This window comes from Salvia hispanica, chromosome 3, assembly GCF_023119035.1.
Source record: "Salvia hispanica cultivar TCC Black 2014 chromosome 3, UniMelb_Shisp_WGS_1.0, whole genome shotgun sequence".
Lineage (NCBI taxonomy): Eukaryota > Viridiplantae > Streptophyta > Magnoliopsida > Lamiales > Lamiaceae > Salvia > Salvia hispanica.
Window position 1 is genome coordinate 55907768 of NC_062967.1, and position 10801 is coordinate 55918568.

The window sequence follows — 10801 nt, forward strand, 5'->3', positions numbered from 1 at the left end:
AAAGGATGTGGAGCGGGCTTTCGGTGTGCTTCAATCGCGTTTTGCATTGATCAAAGGTCCGGCGCGATTCTTCTACAAGGGTGATATCACTGATATCATCTATGCTGCTATCGCATTGCATAACATGATAGTGGAGAGTGAAGATGAAGATGTCGCCGACGTCCCCGTCGAACACATTGCAAGCTCCAGCCACGGTGTCGCTAGAGCGTCCTACCCCTCACTGATACGCCGAGCGTCTTCGGGCATTTGTTGATATACGCCAAAAAGAGGCCCACAATCGTCTACAACACGATATGATTGAAGAAATTTGGGGACATAGGGGTAGGCACTGATGCTTTATTTTCATTTTTAGTTTTATTAAAATTTGCTTCTAGTTGCATTCTATTTTCCAATTTTGAAATATAACGAAGATTTGCGTATTAATATTTTTGGTTCTTATTTATTTAATTTGATAACATATTAAATATAGAAGTGCTAAAAAATTAAAATAAAATGGTGATGATGTGGAAATGAAATAGAATGGGAGGGTCCTTCCATTGCAGGGAGATACGCCCTTTGAACAAATGCTATGTGGAATGGGAGGGCCCTATGGGAGGATCCTTCCATTATGAATGCTCTCAGCCCATCGACGATAGAGAATTCAAACTCTTCTAAATTTCAAAATGCATTTACTACTCATTAATTGCAATTTAATTAATAATTGTAGAAATTAAAGAGAATACTTTGCCCCGCATTTCTTTCTCATTTCTATCTTGTTCTATTCTACTGTTATTCTTTCTTTCTCTCACTATTTCCACAGTTTCCATTTACAAAGAGATACTCCCTCAATCCTATAATAATTGTCACTCTCATTGTGGGTACGAGTTTTAAGAAATGTAAAAAAAAGTTGGTTGAAAAAATTAGTGAAAATGTGAGACTCATTGACTCATTTTTTTATATTGGTTTTATAATAAGATGTGAGTGAAGTGAATTAGTGAAATGTGGGACCTACTTACTATTTATGATAAAAATAAAGTGTGACAATTATTGTGGAAATGACCGAAATGAAAAAGATTGATAATTATCGTGTGACGGAGGGAGGGAGTAGTATCATAGGGATTGAAGGCTGATTTTTTTGTTCCCTCCATTCGACCAAAGTCCTCATTTCGTGCATTTTAATTTGCTTGGATACAAAGCTCCCAATTTCTTGTTACTTTGAGTGGAGGCTCTTTGTATACACAACAATTAATTTTATTTTGAAATACTCAATAAGTTACTATACTTATCTAGTCTTCTGGGGATGAATTGTGTTATTTATTTCTTTTAGTGTGTTGGTGCGGAAAATTCTTAATAAGAATTAATAAGTGTTTCTTGCTAAGTCCATTGTCGGAATTAATAAGATGTTAATTAATTAAGTCCATAGCAGATATTAATTAATTAATTGACATTTATATCTTAAGCGCGGGAAATAAATAATATAAATAACGGAAATCTGGATTACTAGTAATTTCGGATTTGAATGGGGGGGTCAATATTACTTCTGTAATGGCTGTTCGTAATATTCCAATATAAGCTTGTATTAAATTGTGAGTTCAATTTAATTAGTAAAAAGCTAATTTGGGGTGAGTACATATCCAAAACCTTCCATAGATCTTTAACTGGACCCAAATATGAACTTAATATAAATAGGAGAATAAAGGAGAGACATAAACAATTAATTAGTAGTAGAAATTTTTGTCTCCCTCTAGTTTTAGAGGAGCTCGAAAATTCTCTCAGCTCTCCTCCGTGAGATTTTTTTGTCTTCTTTATTCGAGTCCTAGTATTTTGATAAGATCAGCCCACTCTGATATCGAGATACAGTTCGGGAACCAGTCAGAAGATTTGTGGTCAAGTATTGAAGATCATCGTGGAGAAGGCGCGAGCAATCGACGATTCTTTGTAGAATCAAATTGGTAACTCTAAACCGTAGAATTCATGTTTTAGGATTTACTTTCTTTGAACATGAATTATTTGCGTTCTAGCATGCAATTATCTGTTTAACATGTGAATTGATTAATCGCATAATCGGTCAAATAGATCCGTATCTGATTTATTTATTTTGCACAAGTCTTCCGCTGTGCAAGGGACACCAAACCCCAACAATGTGGAAGTGCGTGAAATGTGTGTAGTGTGTAGTGTGTGAATTGTGAAGTGTGTAGTTTGTGAAATTGTGTAGTGTGTGAAATATGTGAAAAATTGTGCACTGTGTGAAATATGTGAAAAATTGTGTAGTGTGTGAAATATGTGAAATGTGTGTAGTGCGTGAAATTGTGTGTTGTGTGTGAAATATGTGAAACTATGTAGTGTGTGAAGTGTGTGTAGTGTGTGTAGTGTATGAAATATGTGAAACTATGTAGTGTGTGAAGTGTGTGTAGTGTGTGTAGTGTATGAAATATGTGAAATGTGAGTAGAGTGTGAAGTGTGTGTAGTGTGTGGAGTGTGTGTAATGCGTGAAATGTGTTAAATATGTGAAATGTGTGTAGTGTGTGAAATATGTGGAGTGTGAGTGTGTGTGTGTGAGTATTTGGAATTCCACTACTTTTGATATGGAATTCAAATTGTGGAATTGGAGGATTTGAAATTGAAGGCTTCAATTCCAATTCCATATCTCCAATTCAGTGTCCCAAACACAGCCTAAAAAGAATTCCTTCTTGCTAGTATATTGTTTGCGACACTATAATTAAATTATAGATTAACAAAAAATATATTTATAAATTTGAAATATATAATAGTGAATCTTAATTACTAATTTTATTAAGAAAAAAATAATAAACTCAATTAAAGAAAATCAATCCTAATGGAAATGATAATTGAACAAATTAATCTACTACATTTGTATTCGATTATTTTAAATGTAATTGAACAATTTCGGTGAATTTTAGATTCAAATAAAAAAATCAATAATGATTAATGTATAATTTTATTTCAAATTAAAAAAAAAAAACAGTTGTTTAGTTTAATCTAAATTCACATTTAATATTGAATTCAATCTGAACACTATTGAATATTTCAAATGATTATATGCGCAACTCACTCTAAGTTCAACTAAATAGTTTAATTACATCTTATAATCGAGTAAATCTAAACACTATTGAATTACTCAATTGATTTTATGTTCAATTAACTCAAAATTCAAATGAATTGTTCGGTTGTATCTTATAATTTAATCTAAGCATTATTGAATTAACTCTAAGTTTAGTTACATCTTACATTTAAGTGAATCTACACACTATTTAATTGCTCAATTGATTTTATGTTCAATTAACTCTAAATTCAATCGAATTATTTAGTTACAAATCTTATAATCGTGTGAATCTGAGTACTATTGAATTGCTTAATTAATTCTATATTCAAGTAACTCTAATTTCAATTGAATTATTAAGTTAGTGAATCTAACCACTATTATTTGAAATTTGAATTATTTAATTGATTATTTGTTTAACTGATTTATATGTTTAATCGAATTATTTGGTTGCATCTTATATTTAAGTCAATCTGAACACTATTAAATTGTTCAGTTGAATATAACTTCAATTGATTCTATATTCAATTGAATTATGTAATTGCATCTTACTTAATATTTAAGTGCATCTTGTGTTGTTTGCTTATATGATACTCCCTCTGTCCAACAATAGGAGTCCCATTTCTTATCGGTGCGGATTTTAAGAAATGTTAAGAAAAGTGAGTGGAAGAAAGTTAGTGGAATAGGGGACCCACTTGTATATATTAGTTTTAAATTATATGTGAGTGGAATGGGTTGGTGGAATGTGGGGCCTCTTTACCATTTATGGTAATTATGAACCGGGACTCCTATTCGTGGACGGACCAAAATGGAAAAAACGGGACTCCTATTCGCGGACGGAGAGAGTAATAATTATTGTTGTTTTATTAATAAAATTTAATTATTATTACGACAATTAGTTAATTTTGTTATTATTTCAATTAACTAATTGAATTTAATTAATCAATAGATAAGTTTAGAATCGTAGGAGTAATAATTTCTTACCTTTCATGTGCAGTATCTACAGCGAACATTGGCCAATCTCTGCGAAACAATTGATAGCCAATCTCTACGAAAGAGTTAAATACTAATTCCGCAAGAAGACTGAAGATGTTGTAAAAATTATTAATGAATTTTTATTATTATTTATTTAGTTTGTATTGGTTTACACAACAATTTTTGTAATAGTTAGGCTAATAGTATAATGCAATAGCTAGACATAGTGACAAAGAAAAAACAAAAAATAAAAGAAAAAAGTACTTAAACCAAAAGAAATAAGTTACACTGATCTCCCCTTTAGTATATGCAATATCTAAATTTTTTTTAAAAAGATAATAAGAAAAAAGTATTAAAGCCAAAAGAATTAAACATTACACGGATTTCACTTTTTAGTATCTGCAAAAAGAATAAGAATTAGAGAAAACAAAAAGAGATTCACAGAATGTAGAGAGAGAAAATTAAGAATAAGAACATGTAGTTAATAAATTTGTGTGATAACAACTGGTATTTACAGAGAGACTTCTAAACAACTCAAATTCAAAATTCAAATTTTATATCCCCCAACTTTTTATGTTTAAGAAAAGAGTAAAGGCCAAATGTGGTCTCTAACATACGACCGTTTTATTAGTTTGGTCCTTAACATTATCTTTTTGATTATTTGGTCTCTCACAAATAAACTCAGACCCGAATCGGTCCTCACTTAACAGAACCGTAAAAAAATAGACAGTGATTGCAATTTGACTATATTAAATTACTAATGGTCATTAATTATACCTAATTATAATTCTTAATTCCTATTAAATTACAAATTATTCATTTCATTTTGCAACTGATACTATCTTTTTCCAATTTTGCTAATATGAAAAGAATTATAATTAGGTATCAATACAGTAACAAACAGCGAGCTCTTCATCTGCCTCTCCTCTTCCTCCTCCATGAAACTCGGACCCGAGCTCTTTTTCCAATTTTGCTAATACGAAAAGAATTCTCAACACAATAACAAACAAGAATTAGTAGTAGGAAATTGAGAGAGAGAGAGCCCATTTCCGCAAAAACAGCAGCGAGCTCTTCATCTGCCTCTCCTCTTCCTCCTCCATGAAACTCGGACCCGAGCTCTTTTTCCAATTTTGCTAATACGAAAAGAATTCTCAACACAATAACAAACAAGAATTAGTAGTAGGAAATTGAGAGAGAGAGAGCCCATTTCCGCAAAAACAGCAGCGAGCTCTTCATCTGCCTCTCCTCTTCCTCCTCCATGAAACTCTCCAAATCAATCCCCAGCCCCGGCCACCGCCTCCGCCCTAACAAGGCCACCCCTTCTCCTCAAGAAACGCCTCGACAACCCCGAGCCCTCCTCCCCCAAAGTCACCTGCATCGGCCAAGTCAGAGTCAAATCTAAGAAGAAGAAGAAGACCAACCGGAGCCTCTCCAACCGAAGGGCCGAGGTCAGTTTCAGGAAAATCGAGGCGGCGCAGGGATGGGTGCATTTGCCGGTGTCGATTTGCGACGTGCTGCAGACGTGCTTCGCGGTGGAAGGGAAGAGGAGGGAGATTGAGCTGGTGGTTGACACCGTATGACGGCGGCGGAGATGCTGGCGGAGGAGAGGGGACCGACTCCGACGATGGAGGGGAGAGGACCGGCTCCGGCGGTGGAGGAGAGGGGACTAGCTCCGGCAGTGTGATTTTTAACTTAATATTAACTTAATTCGGTCAAAATTCAATTAATATTTGTTAACCGTTAAATTTAACCATTTTCATCTAATTCGGACTAAATGTGACCCGTTTTTACTTGTGAAGGACCGAATAATTCAAAAGATAATGTTTTGGACCAAAATCATAAAATCTCCATATGTTTAGGACCAAAAAGGGCCTTTAGTCAATCCATTATTATCATTTTCATTCAAAACTTTACTAAAACAGTGTTAACTAAGTATATTTCTATCCAATGTTACTCACACTTTTTATTTTAGGATATAAACTTAAAAATTACTCATTCCGTCTAATCGAAAATGACCCACGAAAAATTTGTAGTTAAAGATAACCCATTACTGAAAATAGAAAGTCATCTATCTCTACTTTATTCTTTATAGTATAAAATAAAACTGTATAAAATTCTGTACTGCCCAAGGAATGAGTTATCTTCCTTGGGACGGAAGAAGTAATTTTTTAGTGTAATTAAATTAGTAATTTATGTATAACGAGAGATCACTTATTACTAAAATATTTAATTAACTCTAATATATTACTCCCTCCGTCCAACTTTAGGAGCTCCAGTTTATCATTTTCGTCCATCCTACATTAAGGGTATCAATTAGAATATTCAATAAATGGCAATAGGCATCACATTTCACTAATCTAATTCCACTCACAATTTATTATAAAACTATTTTATATAAATAGGGCCCACATTCCATTATCTTTTTATACCAGCTTTTATTTACATTTCTTAAAACTTAGGCTGAACTCAACTGAGACTCCAAAGTGGGACGAATGATTAAATACTCCCTCCGTCTCAGGATAAGTGAGTCATATTCCTTTTTGGAATGTTCTACTTTAAGTGAGCCATTTCTATTTTTTAGCAAAAAATCCTCTCTACTTTATTCTCCACCTACTTTATTCTCTCTCATACTTTCATATCTCTACTTTAACTCTTTAAATATCAATTCCTTAAATCCCGTGCCTAAAAAAGAAATGCTTCGCTTATCTTAGAATGGAGAGAGTACCATTATCTTCCTTAAAATAGAAATGATGCAAGTAGTTTAGAACGAGCCAAAATTGAAAAAGTGCAAGTAACAAGGGAAGTAATACAATTTATTCATGAGATGTTGGGAATAAATTTGTACTCCTTCCGATTCAAGATGTCTATATTTTTTTATTGTTACGGGAGGAGTTGTTAGATGTAATAAGTAAAGAGAATAAAATAGTTGAATATTTTAATAAGGAGAGAGAAGAGAAGAGAGAGATTTAATAATGAGACAAACTAAAAACTGAACATTTTGAGTGGGACATGCGGAGTACCAATATGTTGTGATTTGTGAAGAGCGGTTAATTTATTTTAGAATGTAAATATAATTAAAAAGAAAAGATTAAATATTGAGAGAGAGGCTTAAGATTATGCCCAAAGACGAAGCCTAAACCCAAAGCCCCTGGATTTGAAATGCAGAGATTCCATAGGAATGAAATGGAGTTTCTCTCTCTTATCTCAAACACACGCCTATACACACACATACATACACCTTACCATCATAAATACAAAGCAACAATAAAGTGGAAAATACAAAGAAAAATACGTATATATAACAGCAAATGTCAAGTTACATTACATGCACTGACAAACAAGGGATTTTGCACTCTGATAGCTCTCTCTTTTTCTTTGTAAGTCTTCTTCTCTCTTTTGTTTATCTTCCATTGTTAATTCATTATTTTTGGAACCTATTTTGTAATCTTGTTCAATTTGCTTGTTGTAGCTTCTCTTTATGATGTGATGTTTGTCACTAATAAAAATTCAATTTGATGAATCTAATCTAAGGAAAGAATCAAAGATGTAGGAAAACCAATGCAAGATTCTAGCTTTTGGTTTTGAATTTTTGATGTTTTGATTTTGGTGAAGTTGTGTGGAGGGGTGATAATTGATCTTGTGTTAATGCTTATATAGCTTTTTGCATGTTCCAATTGATTGAACCTCTTGATTTATTTTCAATGTTTTTGAATATGGGGTTATCTTGTTATATGCTTTCCAAAACGTTTCTTTGCTTGTTATTCTGTACTCCCTCCGTCCCAGTCCCAACTAAGATGAATCAAAACTTTGGGCATGGAGATTAAGAAATTGCGTTGAAAAGTAGGAGAGATGAATAAAGTAAGATAGATAGAAAAAGAGGAAGGTAGGTGATGGAATAAAGTAAGAGCGATTAGATGTTTATTTTTTTGTTAAAAAGGAAATGACTCAACTTATAGTTGGTACGAAGGGAGTATGTTTTTATGTTCAGATATCAGGTTTAGTTATTGATTTCTATATATGGGAATTTGGATTTTTGTTGATGGATTTGGATCACGGATGCCTAGGAATGATAAGTTTCTTCTTTTTCTTGAGAATTCAATTTGGTAAGTTGCAGTTGGAATTTGCACATGAATTCCATCAACTTATGCATGACTATTCTACACTGATCTGTGCAGCTAAGAATTACTAGTTTTTTTTTTCTTTTCTTCATGTTTTGTTTTATTGTTTCCAAAAAGAAAAGAGAGCTGAAAATTTGGTGCTGATTTTGTTTTGTGTTCAATTATATGTTGCAAGGCAAGCATTGTTTGGTCTAGAGGGACTATCATCCGATGACGAGGGAAAGCGATAGGCGTATGACCTACAGGGCTGAAAAGGCCGAGGGAAAGCGCCATTTGGAAAGAAAAGATGACGAGGAGGATGACGTGGTCCAAAAGGTGCCCAAGCATTTGGGCGATCAAGTAGATACCGAATTGTCTCTTGGTGGGATCTTTAAGTCGGTTTCTGGCCAATCGAGCAACCAGGGACACGCTGGCGTTGATTCAGATTCTAGCTCATTGATTGCTGACATTGGTATGGATAACATGATTAGTTGTTTCGTACGGTTATCTCGAGCTAATTATGGCTCAATTGCATTATTGAACCGGAGTTTCCGGTCTCTTGTCCGTAGTGGGGAGCTGTATAAAATAAGGCGGAAAAGAGGGGTAGTCGAGCATTGGGTTTACTTTTCGTGCATGCTGAACGAATGGGAAGTCTTTGACCCTATACGGCGCCATTGGATGCATTTGCCAAGTATTAGTTACAATAATGTCTTTGTGTTTTCTGATAAGGAATCCTTGGCTGTTGGGACTGAGCTTCTTGTTTTCGGAAGGAATCTCATGTCGTACGTTATCTATCGATACAGTTTGTTGACAAACGCGTGGACCACGGGAATGCAAATGAACAAGCCTAGGTGTCTGTTTGGGTCTGCTAGCCTCGGAGAAATCGCCATATTAGCTGGCGGCTCTGACTCGAATGCAAATCCCCTCAACTATGCGGAGTTATACAATTCTGATACGGGAAGGTGGACGATGCTTCCAAGCATGAAGAAACCAAGAAAAAGTTGTTCTGCGGTTTTCATGGATGGAAAGTTTTACGTTATTGGAGGAACAGGAGCCGGATTAACGCATCTCTCATGCGGAGAGATATATGATTTGAAAAATGGGACTTGGACGGAGATTCTCAACATATCGCCGATTCAGGAAGCCCCATCAACAGTTGTGTCCGAGGCACCACCTCTGATTGCTGTTGTAAAAAATGAGTTGTATGCTGCAGATTATGCTGTTAGGGAGGTGAAAAAATATGATAAGGAGGGTAGGGTTTGGATCACCCTTGGAAAGTTTCCGGAACGTGCTGGTGCTATGCGCGGTTGGGGCATAGCATTCAGAGCGTGTGGCGACCGTCTTATTTTCGTTGGTGGTCCTCATGTTGTTAATGGGATTTTAATTGAAGTGTATTCATGGGTTCCGGGTGAAGGGCCTCTACAGTGGGATGTGCTTGGCCGGAAGAAAGCTGATGGTTTCGTCTATAATTGTGCTGTGATGGGATGCTGAATATCTTCGTGTTTCAGGAACCATACAAACTACATGTTGTATGCTTGTGGTTATCGTTTGGTTCCTGGATGCACCTGCGAATGGGGTACTTATCCCAAACTATTTTAGTTTCGTTTATTTTCATCGGATTATCAGACATTACTCGAGATACAATTGGATGTTTTTCCATAAACTATTCTCTTGAGTGCAAGTTTTTTCCTTTTCTCTTCAAATAATGTTTTCTCCCTGAATTGCATACTCTCATTGAAGTATAGCATGACAAGGTAGCAGAAATAGGTTCGTTCCGTTGCCTTTGAGTTTTATTCTTAAACGAATTTTGTGTACTCGGGCTTTTATGTTCCTCAATTTCCTTGCAAATGAATGAATAAAGTCTGATGTTTTTTTTTCCTATTTAGTGATTTCAGTTACTTCTATTCTTAATCTGTACAATGCAGCTCTGTTATAGTCATACATATCTTCATTTTTCGTCGAATTCATGATGCGTTGCTACCATAAAATTCAGTTCGAGCAAAATACATTGTGAATTTGTTCATGTTGTTTGAAGTTCAGATTAATCTCTTGATGGTGCTAGATCTAGATTTGGTTACATTAGATTAATAAGCTACACTATTCTGATATTAGTTGTATATCAGACTATGTGCTATTCTTTGTTGATCTCATCTGCATTTCAAACATGGCTGTGAAGATAAGAGCAAAACCACATCCGCACCACCCAAATCTAATCCTCTGGACTGCGTGCAAGCGTTACAGGTGCTGGATCGCGACATTTAATGGATCCATATCTCTAGTTAGCTTTTTTGACCTTCCAGATATGATGTTCTCATCTCCTTATCTCTAATAAGCTGACCATTAAAAAGACAGATGCTTTCTCTCTTTGCATTGATTGCAGATATCGTACGCGCTTGCTTGTTTATTCGAGTTGCAGACGAGTACTAATTTATTACTTGGCTTAGGTCGTTGATGCCTGATGGTTTGTTTTTTGCAGGTTTTTCAACTGCTTTAATTGCATTCAGTTATACATTTAAATTTGCTTACTTAGAGATAGAATCATGAATAGGAATGGTTAGAGATAGATGTAGATATGAATGGTGATTGGATCTGATCTGTCAACACATGCATTTTGTGGTTTTACTTAATGACCAATAAATATGGCATATTTATGTCTGTTTAGTGAAAATACATGTATAAGATGGGATTC

The 10801-nt window shown here is 34.8% G+C and overlaps 1 pseudogene; it reads left to right on the top strand.

The window, feature by feature from the left end:
- The first annotated feature begins 8298 nt into the window (after positions 1-8298).
- On the top strand, positions 8299-9749 carry LOC125210597 (annotated as a pseudogene).
- The last annotated feature ends 1052 nt before the right edge of the window (positions 9750-10801 follow it).